Genomic DNA, 17,159 nt, shown 5'->3' on the forward strand with positions numbered 1-17,159 from the left:
CAGCGTTTCTCATGATATACTCTGCATAGAAGTTAAATAAGCAGGGTGACAATATACAGCCTTGACATACTCCTTTCCCAGTTTGGAACCAGTCTGTTGTTCTAACTGTTGCTTCTTTACCTGCATATAGATTTCTCAAGAGGCAGGTCAGGTGGTCTGGTATTCCCATTTCTAGAAGAATTTTCCACAGTTCATTGTGGTCCACACAGTCAAAGACTTTGGCACAGTCAATAAAGCAGAAATATATGTTTTTCTGGAACTCTCTTGTTTTTCCAATGATCCAGCGGATGTTGGCAATTTGATCTCTGGTTCCTCTGCCTTTTCTAAATCCAGCTGAAACATCTGGAAGTTCTTGGTTCATGAACTTTTGAAGCCTCAGTTCACGTACTGTTGTAAAGTTTTGAGCATTACTTTACTAGCATGTGAGATGAGTGCAATTGTGCGGTAGTTTGAGCATTCTTTGGCATTGCCTTTCTTTGGGATTGGAATGAAAACTGACCTTCTCCAGTCCTGTGGCCACTGTTGAGTTTTCCAAATTTGCTGGCATATAGGGTGCAGCATTTGCACAGCATCATCTTTGAGGATTTGAAATAGCTCAACTGGAATTCCATCACCTCCAGTAGCTTTGTTCATAGTAATGCTTCCTAAAGCCCACTTGACTTCACATTCCAGGATATCTGGCTCTAGGTGAGTGATCACACTATCAGGGTTATCTGGGTTGTGAAGATCTTTTTGTACAGTTCTTCTGTGTATTCTTGCCACCTCTTCTTAATATCTTCTGCTTCTGTTAGGTCCATGCCATTTCTGTCCTTTATTGTGCTGATCGTTGCATGAAATGTTCGCTTGGTATCTCTAATTTTCTAGAAGAGATCTCAAGACTTTCCCATTTTGTTGTTTTCCTCTATTTCTTTGCATTGATCACTGAGGAAGGCGTTCTTAACTCTCCTTGTTATTCTTTGGAACTCTGCATTCAAACGGGTATATCTTTCCTTTTCTTCTTTGCCGTTCACTTCTCTTCTATTCACAGCTATTTGTAAGACCTCGTCAGACAAACATTTTGCCTTTTTTTGTTTGTTTGTTTTGTTCTGTTGCAAGGCAAAAATTATTAAAAAGCATTAAAAGAATTTCAGAAAGGAGAGTCCACATATCCAAGAAATGTAGATCTGACACCTAAGTAATTAAAGGAATTACAGTCTAAAACATCTTTTAAAATTTGTAGCTTAAACTGTTCAAGGAGATAAGAGGGGAAAATCATAAAATAAGAGCAGGGAACTGGAAAAAGAGAAGTGATGGTCCTAAATGCAATCTTTAGTGTAAAATAAATCCAGATAAACTAAAATAAAATCTAGTAGCTTAGGCACAAGATAGAGAGAATTAGAAAAATGAAAGAAAGTTCTGAAGAAATCATCTAGACTAGTAGCTCAGAGAAATAACGAGATGAAAGGTATGAAAACTTCCAAAATAAATCAAGATGATTTCCAGAAGGATAGAATAGTTTAGAGGAAATATTTAAGAAATAATGGCCAAGAACTTTCAGAAATGATGTAAGACATGAACCTTCAAATTGAAGACATATACCTGGGCTTGAGGAAGATGAGTGAAAACAAATCTATACCTAAATAAATCACAATGATACTGAAGGACATGAAGGACGAAAAACACTTAAAATTTGTCAGGAAAAAAGATATATTGTCTTAATAAGTCATTGATAATAAGGGCATATTCTCCCTCAGCAAAAACAGAATATTATTATACAAGGGAATTATTTTCAAAATATTTAGCTAAAATCAATGTTACTATAGAATTCTACCCCCATTTTAATAGTAAGAACAAAATTAAGACATTCAGCCAAAAAAGGCACTAATACTTTCCAACAAAAGTGCTCAAATCACTGATATATAATTGAGATTACAAAACTTCAGTTAAATCACATATAATGTTTCATCTCACATTTTTCTTTCCTGTGACAAACATAGTTTACAGCTTCAGGTGAACAGTTGGATGAAGTAAATATTTTAAGAAATACGGTTTTTTAAAAAAAAAATAAACATTTTTGGTCTCTAGTTTAGGGCTTCCCTCATAGCTCAGCTGGTAAAGAATCCACCTGCAATGCAGGAGACCCCAGTTCAATTCCTGGGTCAAGAAGATCCACTGGAGAAGAGATAGGCTACCCACTCCAGTACTCTTGGGCTTTCTTGGTGGCTCAGCTGGTAAAGAATCCACCTGCAGTGAGGGAGACCTGGGTTAGATTCCTGGGTTGGGAAGATTCCCCTGGAGAAGGGAATGGCTGCCCACTCCAGTATTCTGGCCTGGAGAATTCCATGGACTATGTCCATAGCGTCGTAAAGAGTCAGACATGACCTAGCAAATTTCATTTTCTTTACAAATCAGGCAAACTTGTATGTTTCTTTATCTTTAGCAAACAGACTTAAAGAGATATGCAACTTTATAATAAGATAAAAAATACAAAAAAATTAACTCACCAGCTAATATTTGCTAACCCGTTATTGCTATGACTTATGATTTAATCTGAACTCTAGCTTTCCAAGGACCATGGTAACTATCTTCTCATTCTCAAGATTTCTTATTCTACTCAATAAAGGCTTTCAACCTCTGACTCTTCTTTTTAGGAAAGTCTTAATTAAAGATATTGAACTTATACTTTTCTATTTCTGAAAAAGACTTAGTTTCCTATTGCTAAATTATCACTGAAAGAACTGCCAATGAATATATTTTAACAAGATGAAGAAGATCATGAGAGGAAAAAATGTCATGCAAGTAGCAATGATGAGCAAGGAAATCAGACATACATTTTGGTAAACAGAGAGAGTTCTGGTTAAAATTAACCTGGGGCAACATTTATAAAATGATGTAAAACTTAAACACTAGATCATAACAAGGATATTAGAGAAAGAATTTAGAAAGAAGTTAAATTGTAGTAAGGTCCTTGTCTGTGCGAAGTCGCTTCAGTTGTGTTCAACTCTTTGTGACCCCCATGGACTGTAGCCTGCCACACTCCTCTGTAATGGGGATTCTCCAGGTAAGAATACTGGAGTGGGCTGCCGTGCCCTCCTCCAGGGGATCTTCCCGACCCAGGGATGAAACTCCTGTCTCTTACATCTCCTGCACTGACAAGAGGGTTCTTTACTACAAGCGTTACCTGGGAAGCTCCCTCATCTATATAAACAAGGAGAAAAATACTGACTGGAGTGACTATGGCATAAAATTATAAAAATTAAGAATGAATGAAAAAGAATATGGTAAACCGTTAATAATATTAAACATTTATGCCTTAAGGATGAATACTATGTATTACTCTTAAAATAGGAGAATAAAGAAAAATATACCAGAGAAAACTTTCACCAATAAAAGGCAGAAAGGGAAAACTAAAAGATGAAAAATCTCATATTAAACAGAAAACAAAATGAAATAGCGATGATAAATTGGAACATATTATAAATTATAATAATTGTAAAGAGTTGGAGATTTCCAAACTGGGATGAAAAAATTAAATGCAGGCATTCAGTCATTTACAAAAGATAGTATAAAACCTAGACATAAAATTATCATGGAAAGAGAGTTGATGTTAAATATTAAATGGAATAGAGTTCAAGGAAAAAACCTTGAATTGAGATATAGATGCAAATATGTGCAAGTGTTTGTAGCCACTCAATCATGTCCGACTCTGCGAGCCCATCGACTGTAGCTGCCAGGCTCCTCTGTTCATAGGATTTTCCAGGCAAAATTGCTGGCATTTGTTACCATTTCCTTCTCCAGGGGATCTTACTGACTCAGGGATTGAACCTGTGCCTCCTACATTTCCTACATTGCAGGCGGATTCCTAACCATTGAGCCATCGGGTAGCCCACAGATACAAATAGTAATGCATTTAAAATTATAATAACCCTGAACTGGTATCTACTTAATCACCTGAAATCTACAAAACAAATTTGGCAGAATTACCTGGAGAATTGGACAAATATATAATCATAGGCAGAGAATTTAAAATGTCTCTAAAGAGCTGATTGAATAAACAAACAAAAACTTAATATAAGATTTGAATAGCACAATTAACAAATTCAGTCTGATACACACTGTTTCTTAAAGAAGGTCCAGACATTCTTTTCAAGCACATGAAGAATGCTTACGAGTCCACCACAACCAGATCATCCCTCAATGAGAATTTTAAAAATGGAAATTATACAAATGTCCTCTGATTAAGGGGCTTCCCTGGTATCTCAGATGGTAAAGAATCTGCATGCAATGCAGGAGACCACGGTTGGATCCCTGGGTCGGGAAGATCCCCCAGAGAAGGGAACAGTTAGCCACTCCAGTATTCTTGCCTGGAGAATTCCATGGAAGGAAGAAACAGTCCATGGTGTCTCAAAGAGTCAGACACAACTGAGAGACTGACACTTTCTCTTTTCTCTGATTAAAAAGCAATGAATGAAAAATTAGCAATGGAAAACAGCAAAAGCTGAGGATGAAACAAAACATATGGCTTTGTGGGTAAAAGCATGGACCCCTGGCAGACTGGGTTTCTTAGCTAACTAGCTGTGTAACCTTAGGCAGGTTAATTTCTTTATATTAATACCGCAGTTCTTTCAGACACTTATTTTTTCAAACTCAAAGTATTTTAGTCTCCATAACAGGAGAATTTTACTGTAAAAGTAAAGAATACATTAAAATCATCAGCCAGTTTCCCTAACAGACACATAAAGTTTACAAGTAATAAAAGAAAACATACAGGAAGAACAGAATCCCAGAAAAAACTGGCGACATGGTTTTGCAACAAGAATCTCCCTACTTAAGAGAATCTTGAGAATCTACTCGAGTGGTAAAAAGTTGTGAAAGACATTACAGTCAGAGGTTGTGTAAAAGGTTAAATTTGAGGTACACTGGGCTATATATGTGATATCCTGGATTACCAGAATCAAGATCTAGAAAGAGATAAACAATCCCAAGCCAGGATCTAGACTGGGGCAGGCAAACCTTGATGCATCTGAGTAATTTCCTCCCCAGATTATGTGACCATAAATGTGTCCAGGTTCCTTTCTCTGCCCATGCTAAACTGTCACTTATCAATGTGACATAAATTCATATCTCAAGAGTAACCCTGAGCCTGAGTTGCCAATAGCAAGAGGAACTGGATTCAGAGGGAGTGATTCATATCAAGGCACGCACTGGGCATGAGAAGTAGCTAATTTACCATGAAAAACATTGGTCATAAAGCTGAAACATTTATGAGAAAGGTTTCTTCATATCTGTGTTGCAATATTACAAACTGGAAAAAAGAAGTGAAATTGCCATCTTAGTCTGGAACAAACTTAGGTTTTTTCATTATAAGTACTAAATATTTTTATATGTATACTGATCATTTGTAAATATACTTTTATGAAATTCCTATTCATCTTCATAACCCATTAAAAAAATTAGGCTGTTTCAGTTTCTTATTGACATATAGAAAATGTAAAATACTTCAAATACTAACCATTTGTCATTTGTGTTGCAAATGTTTATTCTAAGTTGTTTTCCGTTTTTATTTTGTCTATATTTCTCTTTGAAATACAGAACTTGAAAAGCTCTGTATTTTTCACAAAAAGTTCTGAGTTTTCACAAAGTTCACAAAAGTTCACAAAAGTTCTGAATTTTCACAAAGATCTTTTCTACACTAAATTGTTTTCATTTGAGAAAGAAATGAAAGACTAGAAAGTATGTTTTCACACAAGAATGTAACTTTTTATTTTAGAGATTATACAGAATGCTGAAAATCTTCATTGTTTTTTCTAATTTGTGATGAGTGTTTAGTCATTTTTCAATTTATTGTCATATATTTAATTAATATTTATTTATATTTCCAAGCTGCAGTTCTGTGGCTCTCTTTCATTCTTACAGCACCAGTACAACACATATATTTAAAAACTGTATTGCTACTGCTGCTGCTGCTAAGTCACTTCGGTTGTGTCCAACTCTGTGTGACCCCATAGATGGCAGACCACTAGGCTTCCCCTTCCCTGGGATTCTCCAGGCAAGAACACTGAAGTGGGTTGCCATTTCTTTCCCCGATGCGTGAAAGTGAAAAGTGAAAGTGAAGTCGCTCAGTCATGTCTGACTCTTAGCGACCCCACAGACTGCAGCCTACCAGGCTCCTCCATCCATGGGATTTTCCAGGCAAGAGTAATGGAGTGGGGTGCCATTGCCTTCTCCAGTATAGCTACATAATATGCTTAAAAATCAGGTAAAGTTAGAACCTCATTATTAAGCCGGTTTTTCAAAATTGTATTGTCTATATCTCCAGATTAAACTTTTGAAAAAACAACCTTTAATAGGCTTCATATAAACATGAAAAAGAGAATTAACAAAAATTCAGAGACTAATAATTCATTTTTCCATTATTGTTTCTCAATCACCAACACTTATACTTTTCAGAGTGAATGATTATTTTGTACCACTTCAGAGATATTCTACACATAAACTAGTATAATCATTTATAAACTGGTTTGCTCCAAACTTTACCATACTATATATGTCATTTTTTGTTGTTGTTTTTAACCTATTATCTTTGTAAGTATTTCATGCAAGTGCATTCAAGCTCTGTCATTTATTTCAAGAGTGCACAGTCTTGCCTTGCTTCATGCACCATATTAATTAACTGGTCTTTACTTGGCAGACATTTACATTGCTTCCAGTCTCTTACTACAACTAACAGGGTTGTCAAGAATATCCTTTTACATATACATCAAGATACAGATTTGAAAACATATCTATAAAGGTAAGTTCTTAAAAATAGGACTGCTGTTTCCGCTATGTGGGGTTGCTGGTTCATAGATACATCTCTTTTCTGTATTTAAAATGTTATTATTTCCATTTCTTTATCAACTCAGTGTCCACACCATTAGTTAGAAATTATGTATTATTTATACAAAGAAAAGAATACTCTTTTCTTAAGAGATGTTTTGCAAGTATTTGTTGTCTTTTGAATTATTTATGGTGTTTTTTGGTACCTATAATATTTTCCATAATTGAATACATCCATCTTTTATTTTATGGTTTATTTTCCATGATGCTTTTATAGCTTCATTTTTAAATTTCCATGCTTGATCCATCTAAAGCTTGTTTTAGTGTAAAGAGTGAGCAAATAAAGTTGTTTCTTCTTTAAATGTCTATTCCAGTTTCTCAACAACATTTATTGAATACTTGTTCTTACACATTAACCTTCAATGCTACCTTAATATTATATACTATTCCCATATTACTCTCATATTGTTTTCTGTATTGGATTCTGTTTTGTTTCATCAATTTACCTAGTTTTCTCCAAAAACTGACAATGCATACATACTCTTACTTTAGAGAGAATTTACATTATTATGATAGTCAGGGTTTCTGTCCAAGGTTAGGGTATATCTTCCAATTGATTCAAGTCTTCTTTTGTCTTTCACAATAGCGTTTTAATATTTTGTTTATAGAATTCTTGTACATTTATTGTTAAATTTATTCACAGCTATTAAAATCCATTCTGGTATTACTGTAAGGTGGATCATATTCCACTTTAAATTTTAACTAGTGGTTAATTCTATATAGGAAGGCCATCAATTTTTGTAAATAAAATTTCTGGCCATCTTATTGAAACATCTATTTAATTGTAATAGTTTATAAGGTTTTTATAAACATGTGGAATTCCTTTTTCTATAAACATAAGGAATCCCTGCTTCTATTAAGAAGGATAATTTACCTCTTACTGAAACTCAGACTAGGAATTGAACCCACACATCAGGATTCAAACCCAGCCAAAACCTAAACTGGGACTTAAACCCACAGTCCTTTAACTGAGATCACACATCTGGTCTCAGGACTTAATGAAGCTTGGGTTCTTGATGTCTCACTGTAGAAAGAATTCAATGAGAGACAAAGTGATAGGTAAGAAGTGGATTTATTTCGAGAGAAACACACTCTGCAGACAGAATATGGGCCATCTCATAAGGCAAAAGCAAGACCAGGGTATGGGGTTGTCTGTTTTTATAAGGGTAGGTGATTTCACAGGCCAATGAGTGGGGAAGTAGTCCAGTTATTTTGGGAAAGGGGTGAGAAATTCCAGGAATTGGGCCATTGCCTACTTTTTGGTGTCTATGGTTGGCCCTGGAACTGTCATGGCACCTATGGGTATGTCATTTAGCTTGCTAATTTGTTACAATGAGTGTATACTGAGGCTGGAAGACTAGTGAAGGTCAACCAGTCTGCAATCTTGTACCTATTTGGTTCTAATCAGTTTATCTCACGTCCTCAGGCTATGTTACTCTTTTAGAGGTTATGCCCTGTCCCAACAGTGTCAGACTTTATTTTGGGGAGCTCCAAAATCACTGCAGATGGTGTTTGCAGCCATGAAATTAAAAGATGCTTACTCCTTGGAAGAAAAGTTATGACCAACCTAGATAGCATATTCAAAAGCAGAGACATTACTTTGCCAACAAAGCTCCATCCAGTCAAGGCTATAGTTTTTCTAGTGGTCATGTATGGATGTGAGAGTCAGACTGTAAAGAAAGCTGAGCGCCGCAGAATTGATGCTTTTGAACTGTGGTGTTGGAGAAGACTCTTGAGAGTCCCTTGGACTGCAAGGAGATCCAACCAGTCCATTCTGAAGGAGATCAGCCCTGGGATTTCTTTGGAAGGAATGATGCCGAAGCTGAAACTCCAGTACTTTGGCCACTTCATGTGAGGAGTTGACTCACTGGAAGACTCTGATGCTGGGAGGGATTGAGGGCAGGAAGAGAAGGGGACAACAGAGGATGAGATGGCTGGATGGCATCACTGACTCAATGGACGTGAGTCTGAGTGAAATCTGGGAGTTGGTGATGGACAGGGAGGCCTGGAGTGTTGCAATTCATGGGGTCGCAAAGAGCTGGACATGATTGGGCGACTGACGCGAACTGAACTGAACTGATTCCTTCCTGTCTCAGTACTATTTAAATATTTTTTCCGCTTCTTTCTCTCATCTAATCCTGACAATTACACTAGCTAATAGTAATTTATCATTTCCAGTTTTATTATGAATATACCTAGGGTTTTCCAATAATATGATATAGATTTTTGACTCCATCAATGTAAAATAAAAGTAAATTATATTATTTATATTTCAGTAAAAGTATTTCTAAAGTCAAGAATGGATATTGACTATTATCAAAAGAATTTCATCGTCTATGGATATTGTTACAATTTTGCCCTTGTTCTATTAATATGTTGAATTAAACTGGTAATGAGGTACCATTTCACACCAGTCCGAATGGCTGCGATCCAAAAGTCTACAAGCAATAAATGCTGGAGAGAGAGTGGAGAAAAGGGAACCCTCTTACACTGTTGGTGGGAATGCAAACTAGTACAGTCACTATGGAGAATAGTGTGGAGATTCCTTAAAAAACTGGAAATAGAACTGCCTTATGACCTACCAATCCCACTGCTGGGCATACACACCGAGGAAACCAGAATTGAAAGAGACACGTGTACCCCAGTGTTCATCGGAGCACTGTTTATAATAGCCAGGACATGGAAGCAACCTAGATGTCCATCAGCAGATGAATGGATAAGAAAGCTGTAGTATATATACACAATGGAGTATTACTCAGCCATTAAAAAGAATACATTTGAGTCAGTTCTAATGAGGTGGATGAAACTGGAACCTATTATACAGAGTGAAGTATGCCAGAAAGAAAAACACCAATACAGTATACTAATGCATATATATGGAATTTAGAAAGACAGTAAAGATAGCCCTGTATGCGAGAGAGAAAAAGAGGCACAGATGTATAGAACAGTCTTTTGGACTCTGTGGGAGAGGGAGAGGGCGGGATGATTTGGGAGAATGGCATTGAAACATGTATAATATCATATAAGAAAGGAATCACCAGTCCAGGTTCGATGCAGGGTACAGGATGCTTGGGGCTGGTGCACTGGGATGACCCAGAGGGATGGTATGGGGAGGGGAGGTGGGAGGGGGGTTCAGGATGGGAAACACGTGTATACCTGTGGCAGATTCATGTTGATGTATGGCAAAACCAATACAATATTGTAAAGTAATTAACCCCAATAAAAATAAATAAATTTAAATTGAAAAAAGAAAAATAAATAAATTGGTAGTTTTCTTTATGCTAAATCTTCTTTACACTGTTAGTGTGAATCGTAACTGCTCTTGGTTTTTTTTTTTCTATTTTTTAAAGTGCTGCTAAATTTTATTTTCTGCTTTTTCAAGATTATTGTATTAAAATTAATGTGTGAATTAAAACAATTTTTTTGTGCTGACTTTGTTAGATTTGGGTGTCAATATTAGGCAAGTTGAATACTAAACTATAATGATAAAAATCATGAACTTTGAAGCCAGACTAGCCAGGTTCAAGTCAGCTCTGCTGTTAGTGACTGAATGACCTTGGGCAAGCTGTTAAACCTCTCTGTGCATTAACTTCCTTGACTGTAAAATGTGAAATCTGAGGTATTCTGGTTCTTTCTTACTATTAAAATGTAACTCTTCAAGTTCCAAACAAAAGGATGGGCATGTGATAACAAGGACCCTCTTTCTCAAAAAATAACTGTATAAACTTTATTCACTGTCCAGCTTTAACATTTCCATTTCTACTTTGGCCCTGATATCAAAGCCAAAGTATACACTTTATTTGCAGCTTAGCATCATGCTAGATTTTAGTTTGCTTAAACATAGGGCAATAAATGACATTCTTGTTTAATGTTTTATTTGACAGCAAGGTTTGTGTTAGTTTCAGGTATACAGCACAATGATTCAATTATACATATATATGTAATTCTTTATCAGATTCTTTTCCATTATCAGTTATTATTACAAGATGTTGAATATAGCTCCCTGTGCTATACAGCAGTCCTTGTTGTTTACCTGTTTTATACATAGTATCATGTATTTGTTAATCCCAAACTCCTAATTTATCTATCCCTCCCCATCCTTGCTATTTCTTTCAGTAAAACTAAGTTTGCTTTCCATGAAGGGCCTTCTTTTTGAAAGAATTTAAACCCTAACTTTTGTTCCCATCCCTATAAGACTGTCAATAGCTCTGCTCAGCTTTTCAGCCCCTCATCCACTGATTTCTTTGTTGAGAATCATCCGGCGCAGTACAAATTGTGAGGCTCAGCACCTTTACTCCTGGATATGGATCCCTCAGTTCCTTACTGCTGCCTATCTGATGGATTCAGATCAATGCCTTCTTTCACTGCGCTCCTTTTCTGGGCATTCTGAGTGAAACGGTTAATCCAAAATACTATTGTCTCCCCACTTTCTATGATCAGTCTAAAACAAACTAATATTTTTGCCTACAGTAATTATTTTAATTTTGTTTATATCTATTATTTTACATGCTTTTCTCAATTCTACTCTCTATGTCCCCTACTGCAGCAATCCCCAACCTTTTTAGTACCAGGGACACTTTTGTGGAAGAGTTTTTCCATGGACCTCTTTTTATAAGAATTCCAGTCAGATTGGATTAGGGCATAGCCTAATGGACTCATTTTAACTTAATCATTTCATTAAAGACTATCTGCAAATAATCACATTCTGAAGTACTGAGGGTTAGGACTTAACAGATGAGTTTTGGAGGGACACAATTAAACCCATAATACAAATCACTGTCCATTCTATTTCAAATAATGATTTTTCATCTTGATATTGCAAATAATTCTCACTCAGCACAGTGATATCAAGTCTGACCAAGGGGAATGGTAAAAAAAGAAAAAAATAGTGACTGTGTAAATGGAAATAATTGTAAAATTTATATGTTAATGCCAGCAATAAAGTCATATGGTCCATGAATAAGGTTTAAATGAATAAAATGTTATGAGTATTTGTAGCAAATTAAAGTTGATCTGTACTTTTACAGATCACTACAGAATGGTGGCTCAGATGGTAAAACGTCTGCCTACAATGTGGGAGACCTGGGTTCGATCCCTGGGTCAGGAAGATCCCCTGGAGAGGGAAATGGCAACCCACTTCAGTACTCTTGCCTGGAGAATCCCATGGAAGGAGGAGCCTGGTGGGCTAAAGTCCATGGAGTCGCAAAGAGTCGTACATGACTGAGCAACTTCACTTTCACAGAATTACAGATTACAGAAACATTCAGACTGCCTACAATGACTACTGTTTATGGTGATTATCTGTAACTTTAGATCAACAAAATGTGTACTTTGAGTTCCGTTCAGTTCAGTCGCTCAGTCATGTCTGACTCTTTGTGACACCATGAATTGCAGCACGCCCGACCTCCCTGTCCATCACCAACTCCCGGAGTTCACTCAGACTCATGTTCATCGAGTCAGTGATGCCATCCAGTCATTTCATCCTCTGTCGTCCCCTTCTCCTCCTGCCCCCAATCCCTCCAGCATCAGAGTCTTTTCCAATGAGTCAACTCTTCACATCAGGTGGTCAAAGTACAGGAGTTTCAGCTTTAGCAACATTCCTTCCAAAGAAATCCCAGGGCTGATCTCCTTCAGAATGGACTGGTTGGATCTCCTTGCAGTCCAAGGGACTCTCAAGAGTCTTCTCCAACACCACAGTTCAAACACATCAATTCTTCGGTGCTCAGCTTTCTTCACAGTTCAACTCTCACATCCATACCTGACCACAGGAAAAACCATAGCCTTGACTAGATGGACCTTAGTCGGCAAAGTAATGTCTCTGCTTTTGAATATACTATCTAGGTTGGTCATAACTTTCCTTCCAAGGAGTAAGTGTCTTTTAATTTCATGGCTGCAATCACCATCTGCAGTGATTTTAGAGCACAAAAATATAGACACTGTTTCCACTGTTTCCCCATCTATTTCCCATGAAGTGATGGTACCAGATGCCATGATCTTCTTTTTCTGAATGTTGAGCTTTAGGCCAACTTTTTCACTCTCCTCTTTCACTTTCTTCAAGAGGCTTTTTAGCTCCTCTTCACTTTCTGCCATAAAGGTGTTGTCATCTGCATGTCTGAGGTTATTGGTATTTCTCCCGGCAATCTTGATTCCAGCATGTGTTTCTTCTAGTCCAGCATTTCTCATGATGTACTCTGCATAGAAGTTAAATAAGCAGAGGGACAATATACAGCCTTGACGTACTCCTTTTCCTAGTTGGAACCAGTCTGTTGTTCCATGTCCAGTTCTAACTGCTGCTTCCTTACCTGCATATAGATTTCTCAAGAGGCAGGTCAGGTGGTCTGGTATTCCCATCTCTTTCAGAATTTTCCGCAGTTGATTGTGATTCACACAGTCAAAGGCTTTAGCATAGTCAATAAAGCAGAAATAGATGTTTTTCTGGAACTCTCTTGCTTTTTCAATATCCAGAGGATGTTGGCAATTTGATCTCTGGTTTTTTTGCCTTTTCTAAAACCAGCTTGAACATCAGGAAGTTCACGGTTCATGTATTGCTGAAGCCTGGCTTGGAGAATTTTGAGCATTACTTTACTACCATGTGAGATGAGTGAAATTGTGCGGTAGTTTGAGCATTCTTTGGCATTGCCTTTCTTTGGAATTGGAATGAAAACTGACCTTTTCCAGTCCTGTGGCCACTGCTGAATGTTCCAAATTTGCTAGCATATTGAGTGCAGCACTTTCACAGCATCATCTTTCAGGATTTGAAAGAGCTCCACTGGAATTCCATCACCTCCACTAGCTTTGTTCATAGCAATGCTTTCCAAGGCCCACTTGACTTCACATTCCAGGATGTCTGGCTCTAGATGAGTGATCACACTATTGTGATTATCTGGGTCATGAAGACCTTTTTTGTACAGTTCTCCTGTGTATTCTTGCCACCTCTTCTTAATATCTTCTGCTTCTGTTAGGTCCATACCATTTCTGTCCTTTATCGACCCCATCTTTGCATGAAATTTTCCCTTGGTATCTCTAATTTTCTTGAAGAGATCTCTAGTCTTTCCCATTCTGTTGTTTTCCTCTATATCTTTGCATTGATCGCTGAAGAAGGCTTTCTTATCTCTTCTTGCTCTTCTTTGGAACTCTGCACTCAGATGCTTATATCTTTCTTTTCTCCTTGGCTTTTCACTTCTCTTCTTTTCACAGCTATTTGTAAGGCTTCCCCAGACAGCCATTTTGCTTTTTTGCATTTTGTTTCCATGGGGATGGTCTTGATCCCTGTCTCCTGTACAATGTCACAAACCTCATTCCACAGTTCATCAGGCACTCTAGCTATCAGATCTAGGCCCTTAAATCTATTTCTCATTTCCACTGTATAATCATAAGGGATTTGATTTAGGTAATCCCTGAATGGTCTAGCGGTTTTCCCTACTTTCTTCAGTTTGAGTCTGAATTTGGTAATAAGGAGTTCATGATCTGAGCCACAGTCAGCTCCTGGTCTTGCTTTTGTTGACTGTATAGAGCTTCTCCATCTTTGGCTGCAAAGAATATAATCAATCTGATTTTGGTGTTGACCATCTGGTGATGTCCATGTGTAGAGTCTTCTCTTGTGTTGTTGGAAGAGGGTGTTTGCTATGACCAGTGCATTTTCTTGGCAAAACTCTATTAGTCTTTGCCCTGCTTCATTCCACATTCCAAGGCCAAATTTGCCTGTTACTCCAGGTGTTTCTTAACTTCCTACTTTTGCATTCCAGTCCCCTAGAATGAAAAGGACATCTGTTTTGGGTGTTAGTTCTAAAAGGTCTTAAAGTGTCTTCTACTCCAGAGTGTATCTAATCTTGTTAAAAAAATTAGCTATATCTTCAAACAAAATATGACTTCAAATATGTAGCTATTTCAAAATTGTTGTAATGTTTATGCTTTCTAAAAAATTAAGCTGGGGATTTCCAAGTTTATATTATAGCATTAACAATTAAAAAACTGACATCAATTCGGGAACCAAATGAAGACAGACATCACATTTATAAATAAACAAAAACTAGAGCAAGGAATCACATTAAATTATTTCTTTTTGTTTTCATGCTTGGATATGTAGTATAATGTAAAGAGCTGAAAGTAAGTATAGTTTTCATATTGTACCTAATGGTAAGTATACTCCCAGTTTCTTTATTACTTACCCACTTCCCCCCCAAAAAAATGTCACAAAAAAGTATGTCCTATCACTCAACTCTCTTTTATGAAAGACAAAGATTCTACCCACTCTATAATTTGAAGAGTCATTATTTATAATTAATGAGAAATGGAATATTTCCTGCCATGAGAATAGACATGAATGTCATAGGCATCAGCCATTGCAGCCCTCCAATGTGAGGTCTTTTCACACTGTTCATGGAGTTCTCAAACCATATTGTCAAAGCTATGGCTTTTCCAGTGGTCATGTACAGATGTGACAGTTGGACTATAAAGAAAGCTGAGTGCCGAAGAGTTGATGTTTCTGGACTGCGGTGTTGGAGAAGACTTTTGAGAGTCCCTTGAACAGCAAGGAGATCAAACCACTCAATTCTAAAGGAAATCACTCCTGAATATTCACTGGAAGGACTGATGCTGAAGTTGAAACTCCAATTCTTTGGCCACCTGACGTGAAGAACTGACTCATTGGGAAAGACCTGATGCTGGGAAAGATTGAAGGTGGGAGGAGAAGGGGACGACAGAGGATGAGATGGTTGGATGGCATTCCCGACTCGATGGACATGAGTTTGAGCAAGCTCTGGGTGATGGACAGGGAAGCCTGGCGTGCTGCAGTCCATGGGGTCACAAAGAGTCAGATACAATTGAGCAACTGAACTGAATGTGAGCCCATGAGTCATAAGGGAACTCACGGAGAAGAATACCTGCCATCTAGCAGCCAACAGACTACAGCCACTCCCTATGGTGAGCCCTGAGGAACTCAGGATGTGAAAACAGGATATTGGCCTCAGATAGCTGAAGTGCATATCAAAGGAAGCAGTTTGTTTAGTTAAAACAGAAGCAAGGCACAGATTCACATCAGAAGAGAAAGGGTGTTGGCATCTCTCCTAGTGAGGAGGAGCTCAGTAGAGGTGGTTAAGTCATTTATATAGGGCAGTTTGACAGGGTCTTCAGTCAATTATCTGGTTTCTTTTTCCACACCTGACCTACCCTAGGACCCACCTGTGGGTGTGCATGCACCCCACAGCCAAGATGGATCTCAAAGTGAAGGCTTCTGGGAGGAGCAAGATTCATTACGGCCTGGTATCATCCCCTGACTTTTAACCCCCAAGGGGCCTTTCTATGTGTAGTGTCTCCCGTGTCCCCAAAAAGCAGGGAGCAGAGATCCCTTAATTCTTTCTCCAAATGAGGTTTTGTCCCTCTTTGTCCTTGCCGTGATTATTACTTTAAGAACAAACACTGGCTATTTACCCTATTTCTGTTGTTATTTCCATTTCCGAGGGCAAATAGGAGGTTGATTGTAAATGCCTTAACTGGAGCCCACCTATCTCTTGTCTCAGGAAATGCAAACAGGTGGCTAGTTGTAAGTATCCTGCCTGAAGCCCACTTCTTCCTGCCCCGTAAAATGTAAACAAGAAGTCAATTGTAAATGTCTAAACTGGAGTCCATCTATTTTCTGCCTCAAGACTACCTGCTCTTTGTTGCAAACTTCTATGTAACTTGGCTCCTCTTGCCTCTTTAGACCAGTGAGATTCTGTCTCCCAGGCTTGAAGTCCTGAAAATTTCCACCGAATAAGACATAACTCTCATTGTTTAGGTTGCTTGTACTTTTTCAGTTGACATTAAGTATCTTACAGATATCCAGCAACTGTACATACGCGAAAACACTGCTTAAATCGTCACAACATTGCAACACTCCCCACAATGAGGAAGTTTATATCTGTTAAACTTTTATTTACTTAATAATAAAAGCAAAGGACTCCTTCTGACATTTTTGCATGTATTGTTTATCTCTAACTATGGTTGTGCACAAGTGTGTACGTTTGTGCATGTGTGTGTGTGTGTATGTGTTCAGGGGGAACTGATAGTTTATTTCATGAGTACCTTCTATGTTGCAGGGATTCTTTTCAACATTTTAATATATGAAAGTGTTTCAACCTCAAAAGTATCCCATGATTGCATACTCTGTTAACCCCATTCTTCAGATAGAATGGTGATCCAAGCTTGCTAAACAACTTCAAGCTAATACTTGTTAGCTTTTAAGGAGTTAGGATTCACGAATAAAGTTTAAAAATAATGAAAATCATCATTAACAGTCATTACCCCACTTAGTCCATTTCTCC

Source organism: Ovis aries, chromosome 6 (assembly GCF_016772045.2).
Source record: "Ovis aries strain OAR_USU_Benz2616 breed Rambouillet chromosome 6, ARS-UI_Ramb_v3.0, whole genome shotgun sequence".
Classification (NCBI taxonomy): domain Eukaryota; kingdom Metazoa; phylum Chordata; class Mammalia; order Artiodactyla; family Bovidae; genus Ovis; species Ovis aries.